General features: G+C 43.9%; 1 long non-coding RNA gene across 1 annotated transcript; it reads right to left on the bottom strand.

Annotated features, from left to right (window-relative positions):
- Window positions 1-3,273: 3,273 nt before the first annotated feature.
- On the bottom strand, window positions 3,274-4,062 carry LOC132456361 (uncharacterized). The gene is made up of 2 exons (XR_009525447.1): window positions 3,716-4,062; window positions 3,274-3,551 (listed from the first exon to the last, which is right to left on the bottom strand). It is a non-coding gene; the product is annotated as an uncharacterized LOC132456361 (long non-coding RNA).
- Window positions 4,063-8,300: the final 4,238 nt, after the last annotated feature.

Raw genomic sequence — 8,300 nt, forward strand, 5'->3', positions numbered from 1 at the left:
GCTACACAAAACAGCACCAATTTCGGCTTCCACCGTACGAGGGTTATTGGGCTGGGTGCGATTTATATAGAAATCGGGACAGTGAGAATGCCTAGTGGACTCGATGTGTTTCACCACAGCATCGCGTTTCAGATTAGGGTTCCCCGTTATAAACAGAGAGGAGCTTGCCATTGCCAATGGGGCTTCCTTACAAAATGTACAGAACATTTTCATGTTCTTAGCATCATAAACTAGCCACCCGAAATCCTTCAACCAGTCGGGGGTTGAATTTGGAGGCTTTATCGACTACAGTAACAGCATTAACTTTCTCCACTCAGTCTATTCATAATATTGTAATGACCACGGAAGAGGCAGTGAATGAAGTATTGATTAGACAGCGATTTAGATACCTAATAAACCGTGGAACACACAAGACTGGTAACCATAGCAACGTAGGTAAACAAACCCCACTAAACCCTCCCGTAGCGCCTCCCACGCTATGGCCAGCCGGAGGCGCACAGAGCTTTTGGCCGTGAAATTATGTATACAATATAATACAATTATATTATATACTATTCTATATAGAGCTTGGGGAGTCGCAAACGGCAACAATCACTTTCTCCTCCATTCTGCGGTTCACCCCGGACTGCACTGCAGGGAACGGTTGGCCGGTTGAAAACTGATTGGCTGTTACGTTACGCACGTCACTCAGTGGCCACGCTGTTGAACGCTGATTGGCTGTCATCACGCGAATGTCGCGGCAAAGTTTAAATATTTCAACTCGAGCAAAAGTGGCGTGCTGCAAATCCACCTGAAATCCACGTGAACGCGCTCGCCCGTGCCGGGCAAAAGTGTCGCGCTGCAAATGGAATCATTGCTTTGTATGGAATCGTTTCGTCCCTTCGCGTTTGGTGTGAACGCACAGTATAGTGTGCTGTGGAGTAGTCACTCGCATGCGTGCTCCTGTTTTGTTTTTCTCGTTCGCACGCCGAAATATTCGCTCGCAAATGCGAGTGAAATGGGCGCACTGTAGAATCCTGCCCTCACATAACCACTAGGAAGCAGGACCAAACATATAAGCCGTAAATACTATACATAGCCACAAGGGGAGCAGGACCTTACTGAAGGCTGCAATAGCTGCCCCTCCACAGAAGGCAGCACCTCAGACAAGTGAGGAAGCCGAGGCTAATACGTCACACCGGCTCCGCCCACTTCACACAGGCCGCGTGGATTTGACCATAACAGTCTACAGAGAAGTGGAGAGATTCAGAAACTCTTGGTAGCTCAGACTTGCGGGTTAGAGTTTTGATCAGCTGGGAGTCGATCAGCACGTGTTCGACACACTTCCCCTCCTTTTGCTCCGTAGTTACCATACCGAAATACTTTAACAAATAAAGTAAGTTAAAAGCGATCCGGATTGGACTACTTTCTTCGAAGAATGCTGCAAACCCATTTGAACGAAATATTTATGATTCCCCAAATGTTGACCTGAAGTTGGCGCCATTGATTGATAGACTGTCTGAATGGCGGTACTAAAAGGTTTCAGAATGGGGGCATGTCTGAATGGGGGCATATCTGAATGGGGGCATGTCTGAATGGCGGCATGTTGGACTGGCAGCACGTCGGAATGAAGTTAACTGCACCCATTCGGTCTGCTACTGCACTCCAAACAATTAATTTCGTTCCCATATTCGTCCAATCCACTCCAATAGTGGTCCTGCATTGAGTTTAATTCCAACTCTAACGACTAAATGATCCAGTTTAAAATTTCATAGAATATTTATACGTTCCCAGGGCATCTTAAATAAGTGCACGCCCGGCCACTCGTAACACACTTGTAAAATGCGGTCGTCAATTGATGGAATGGGTTATTTCATACATCAACACAACCAAAATGTAGAATTTATCAAATAAATTACAGTTAAAGAAACGGCTACTTTTTGGTTGAACCCATTTGAACGAAATATTTATGATCCCACGATGTTGACCTGAAGTTGGCGCCACTGATTGATAGACTGTCGGAATGGCGGTACTAAAAGGTTTCGGAATGGGGGCATGTCTGAATGGGGGCATGTCTGAATGGCGGCATGTCGGACTGGCAGCTCGTCGGAATGGAAGCATGTTGGAATGGCAGCATGTAACCTGGAATCTGTGGTCAGTCAGTGATATGCACAAACGCTAATACTCTTATCTCGCTGAAACCTTGACGGATTTACCAACGGTTTGGTTTCTTACCAACATTATTAACGTGGTTATAATCTTGTACCTATTTTAGAACATTATTGTATTTTTTTAGAACGTAACATAATTATTCATAAGTATGCAGTGTCCAAACTACATCTCTGACGTTTATAACAAACCAAACCCTTTGAAGTTCGGTTGACAATTGAGCGAGTTATGGTTATTTAAGTCTGTATGTACCAATACCAATACAATGTTATGGGAGAGGAGCTGACTGTGGCAAGATGGCCGCCAGTGCGGACGTTCGACTCCATTGGCCAGCAGTGCGGACGAGATATCTGTGCCGTGTTCCAATATCCATACTTCCATGTGTACACTAAAATGTAGTACACTATCAGTACTCACTATGTGCGCTAATTTTCAGATGTCAGTGTTGTTCCAAATCGAATACTCTGTGGTGCACTAACCGGAAATTACGGTCACGACTGCCGCCGCGGCTCCTCCCCCGTAATAAACATACTTCTTTGAACGGCGAACTCTTTACACCTAGCAATAAAAGCTATAAAAACTGCAAAATGCGCCGACTTTGGCTCAGCCCTCTTCCGCTACGTTGCCGTTGAGTACGAAAAGTGTGCATCGATCCACACTTTGCGATTTGACCGTTTTGAGTACACCATCCGGGTCCTTTCAGTACACTTATTTTCGCCCGATCTGAATTGGAACGCCCTACCACTCAAACTAAGACTAGTAAGTACGGATAGTATGATATTGGAACACGGCACTAGTGTTCTATTGGTGTGTTCCTGAATCCTCGGAAGCCAGTCTTCCGAGTTGCATGTTTGACGTCCGGTGTCGTAGCATTCATAGCATTCCTGTTCATCTTTGTGATTGTGGCATGAAATTGGCTAGTCGTTATTTATTGTTTGCTACATTAGCCTCTGTAGCACACCAGCCCGAAAACAAACAACACAACTTTACATTATATTGCACGCACAGCAAGACCATGCCATGTATAAATTGGTGACCGGAATAAATTAGCAATGTAATCAAGTGTGTAGGAGCATTTAAAATAGACATTAAAATGACCTACGTGGTACAAATACAAAAAAAAAAAAATCTCTTCACGGGCGCAGCCATTTTGTTGAGAGCCTCATCACTGCTCTCGGTCTACTCTCAGATTTTCGAAAGATGAAGACAAAAAGGGGGCGTGCCTTCGAGCACAGAGTCCCTCCGTGCTGCCAGAGCCTCGTCCCTCTCATCGGTTCTCATTCTCCTCGACCTGTCCACAGCATTTGACATGGTGTACCACCAGATCCTCCTTGCCACTCTCGCTGAACTTGGCATTGCTGAATCTGCCCTTCCCTGGTTCACATCCTACCTGACGAATCGCACTTATCAGGTAACATGGAATGGCTCCTTGTCCAAACCTTGCCCGCTTGAAACTGGTGTCCCTCAAGGCTCGGTACTGGGGCCTCTTCTGTTTTCCCTCTATACCAGATCCCTGGGCTCTGGAATTACATCACACAGCTTTTCCTATCACTGCTATGCTGATGACACTCATCTGACAAAGCCCTGATAGCAACACACATATCTGAATGTCTGGCAGACGTCAGCACTTGGACAACTGCCCATCACCTGAGGCTTAACCTCAGCAAGAGTGAGCTCCTCCTAATGCCAGGGAAAGATTGACCACACATGGACTTGAGAACATCACTGTATCTCCTTCTCCAACTGCCAGAAACCTCGGTGTGGTACTGGACAATCAGTTATGCTGCACCGCAAACATCACTGCGGTGGCCCGATCCTGCAAATTTGCACTTTACAACATCCGCAGGATCCGGCCTTTCCTCACAAGGGAAGCAGCTCAGCTTCTAGTCCAATCACTGGTCATCTTCCGCCTCGACTACTCTTCCGGGACCTCCACTGGCTCCCTGTAGTAGCTTGCATCAGATTCAAGATGATGGTGCTGGCATACAAGGCAGTTGATGGAACTGCCCCTGCCTACCTCCAAGCATTGGTAAAACCACACACCCCAGCTCGATCCCTCCGCTCAACTACCTCAGCTGGACGTTTAGTACCGCCATCGCTAAGAGCAAGCAAAGGTCGATCAACAAAGTCACAACTTTTCTCTGTTTTGGGACCTCAGTGGTGGAACAAGCTCCCTGCCGATGTCAGGATCGCAGAGCCGCTCACCAGCTTCTGCAAAAGACTCAAAACTCACCTGTTCAGAGTTCACCTCGACTCTGCATTGCTACCCAGCCCCTTCTGGCCACCATTGTATGTTGTATGTCCTGGCACTTAATGTACGCACTATTCTAACAGAGACACAAGGTAAACGGGCTTGCGTTCTGGAGGTGGTTCATGAAGGATCTGCCAAAGAAGAATATAGCTGCGAGCAGCAATGAGGGGGCCAAGCAGAATATGACTCCATAAACTAATTTTGGTGGACAGACATAATTCGTTAAGTGGCTACATGATGACCGTCTCTGTAATTTCACTTACAATGAAAGCTATTGGCAAATGGTTATCACAATGGAAATACACTGAAGTTGCTTTGTAATGGCTGGAATTGACTTGCTGCTAACAACGCATCCGCCTACGGATAAGGGTTGCCATACGTATTCTGCGGTCGTTTGATGCGTTGATCGTGCACGTCGTTGCAAGGTAACACAACTCATCTGCAAGCAGAATAGCCACAGCAACAGACACACGGCACTTCAGCACTTTCAACAAGTTTCACATCAAAAAATAAAAGATAGACTAAGAAATTATCACACTTGCTGTGGTTTTAATGCCCCCCTAGAGGTCAAATGTCACCATTATTTGGGCATCATCAGGATAGAGTCATAAGACCATGAGCCAAGTTTGGGTCGGAACATGAAAGCCTTCCAGAGATATGAGCTCACTTCCTGTTTGATGTCCCCCTGAGGTTAAAGGAGGAGTTAAAACACATCTTCATTCATTACAGCGCCCTAGAGGTCAAAGGTCACCCTTGATCTCTAGGTCAAAGGTGACGTTAATTTGATTAATTTGAGTGTCCCCATGAGGATGTCAAGGGTCTTTGTACCAATTTTGTTTATGATCTGTCAATGGGCTGCTGAAAAATTGGCTTGCTTCCTGTTTGGCAAGTTTGGCTATGATATGTTAAATAGTTGCTGAGAAATGGGCTTACTTCCTGTTTGGCGGCTTCACCGTCAAATTTGATTGGCTGTCACGGCCAAAATGTTTTGAATTTGAAAAAGCTGTTTGAAGCATTTGTTCAACTTGGTCTGAAGATCATATCTGGCAAGTTTCATGAAGATTGTACAGAATTTGTGGCCTGTGGATATGTACTATTGATTTTGACAACTTTCAACATGGCGGCTAAATTCTGATGTTTCCATGAGAAATAATTTAGTAGCCATATGGATTGGTCTGACAGTATCACCAGACATTGACAATAAGTTTGAAATGTACTCATGTGAAGAGAGAGGAGTTAAAACACATCTTCATTAATTACAGCGCCCCCCTAGAGGTCAAAGGTCACCATTATTTGGGCATCATTAGGATAGAGTCATAAGACTATAAGCCAAGTGTGGTTCGGATACTTGAAAGCCTTGCAGAGATATGAGCTCACTTCCTGTTTGATGTCCCCCTGAGGTTAAAGGAGGAGTTAAAACACATCTTCATTCATTACAGCGCCCTAGAGGTCAAAGGTCACCTTTAATCTCTAGGTCAAAGGTGACGTTAATTTGATGAGTGTCCCCCTGATGATGTCAAGGGTCTTTGTACAAAGTTTGTTTATTATATTTCAAATGGCTGCTGAAAAATTGGCTTGCTTCCTGTTTGGCAAGTTTGGCTATGATATGTTAAAGAGATACTGAGAAATGGGCTTACTTCCTGTTTGGCGGCTTCACCGTCAAATTTGATTGGCTGTCACGGCCAAAATGTTTTGAATTTGAAAAAGATGTTTGATGCATTTGTTCAACTTGGTCTGAAGATCATATCGGGCAGGTTTCATGAAGATTGTGCAGAATTTGTGGCCTGTGGATATGTACTATTGATTTTGACAACTTTCAACATGGCGGCTAAATTCTGATGTTTCCATGGGAAATAATTTATTAGCCATATGGATTGGTCTGACAGTATCACCAGACATTGACAATAAGTTTGAAATATACTCATGTGAAGAGAGAGGAATTAAAACACATCTTCATTAATTACAGCGCCCCCTAGAAGTCAAAGGTCACCATTATTTGGGCATCATCAGGATAGAGTCCTAAACTATGAGCCAAGCGACTCACCATGAGTTCAGAGGGAGTCCCACTGTATTGGTCTGGTTCCCAGGCTGGTCCTACTAGGTTATGGCAGAGCCTCTTGGGGGAGATGGTATAGATTCAGGGCCGGAAACCAGAGCTGCCATGGGTGGAGTGACACCATGTTTCCTGTTTCGTTACCAAGATATTACACAAAAGAAAACTTGGATGAAGCTTACAGAAGGGGATTTTAACAAGTGTATTTCCAAAGTATTTTACAGTATTCCTCAATGAGTAGCTATGAATTAGTGGGCATTTTGCCCAAGATGCCTAGAGTCTGCCAAAGACCGTGAACTGTGATCTATGGGGATCGAACACAACTGCCTGTGAACTATCTTGCAAGTGCAACACAGTATCACAGGCAGTGTTTCCCAACCTTTGACCAAAATGTTCATCAAGACTATGGAAGTAAATCTGTGCCATCGGGTTTTGAAAATAAAAACATATTGAATTATAAGCACTGAATATTTATGCATTGAAATAACCTATCTGAATTTTTTGCCTCTGAATTTAACTCTTTACATTTTCAATATATCATATTCACCTTAATTTTTCAATGTTAAAAATTCAACGTTAAAAAATTCAACGTTAAAATATTCAACTCAAATATTTTCAAAGTCCAAAAATTCAGTCCGCCAAAGTCACTATCAATATTCAATGTACGAAATTCAGTGTTAACATCCGGGGACCCAAGAATGAGCAATCGATCCTAGATGCTAGATCGCGGTCAAACGAATGGGCGCGTCATTCTCATTGGATACCTGACTCACGCGGGAAGGCAAAACAGATAAAGCCATGGCCAACAGCAACAGCAGCAGTAATGGTACGGAGCACCACAAGGGACAAGAAAAAAAAAAATTGGTAGAATTTTTTTTTTTTTAAAAGCAGAGAGAAAAAAAAAATTGGTTTGCGAAATTTCGCAAACCAACTTCCGGGTCAGAATTTAACTTCCGGGTCAGAGGAAAAACTAACAACCACATCGATGGAGCTTGGGAGATTTAGCAACGTTTATTTTGAGCTTGGCCTCAAATATTTGGACATCAAATCAATACTTGCCAGTAGTCCCGCCTTCCACGTAAGTGAGAGATATCTGAAGAGGATACTGCGAGATAGGGGACACTCTCGCCGCAAGGCGTACTCTGACCTGTCGGTCCTGGTTGATTTTATTAGCGACCAACTGCAGTACTCTGGACAGCTTTACGGGTACCGATGGATGTACGCTAAATGCAGGGAGCATGGACTGCGTGTGAGGAAAGAGGATGTACGGTTGTTGTTGAAAGAGCTCGATCCCAGAGGAGTGTCACGAAGGCTAGCGAGACGTCTCAGACGACGAAACTAACTACTAGTGTAGTTAATGATAGATAGTGTACATAATATACAACTAGTATTACTTTTCATACCCTGACATGTTTTGATTGTTAATGTTCCTGCAGTCTTCTTCTAAATGTCACATGATGATGCTGTGGTGTCAAGACAGCTGATTTTATACAGGTTTCAGGTCATCCTACTTGAACCGGCAGGAAGACCGCACCCCCTGCTGTATACAATCAGCTGTCTTGACACCACAGCAACATCATGTGACATAAAGAAGAAGACTGCAGGAACTTGTCATGGTATGAAAAGTAATACTAGTCTGATTACAAGAACAATTAAGTCAATTGTTCTTGAACAAGTACAATTATTAATTCATTGTTAAGTTTTTCATCTAGCTAATGTGGCCAGTGAAAAACATGGCCTGAAAATATCAGGAAACAGCACCAAACTTGTTTGGTGCATAATTGCTATCCCGTTCCACATACGGGATAGCAATATAGTTACAGTAATAATTTTTTTTTCCAGTCCCAA

This window comes from Gadus macrocephalus, chromosome 4, assembly GCF_031168955.1.
Source record: "Gadus macrocephalus chromosome 4, ASM3116895v1".
NCBI classification, from domain to species: domain Eukaryota; kingdom Metazoa; phylum Chordata; class Actinopteri; order Gadiformes; family Gadidae; genus Gadus; species Gadus macrocephalus.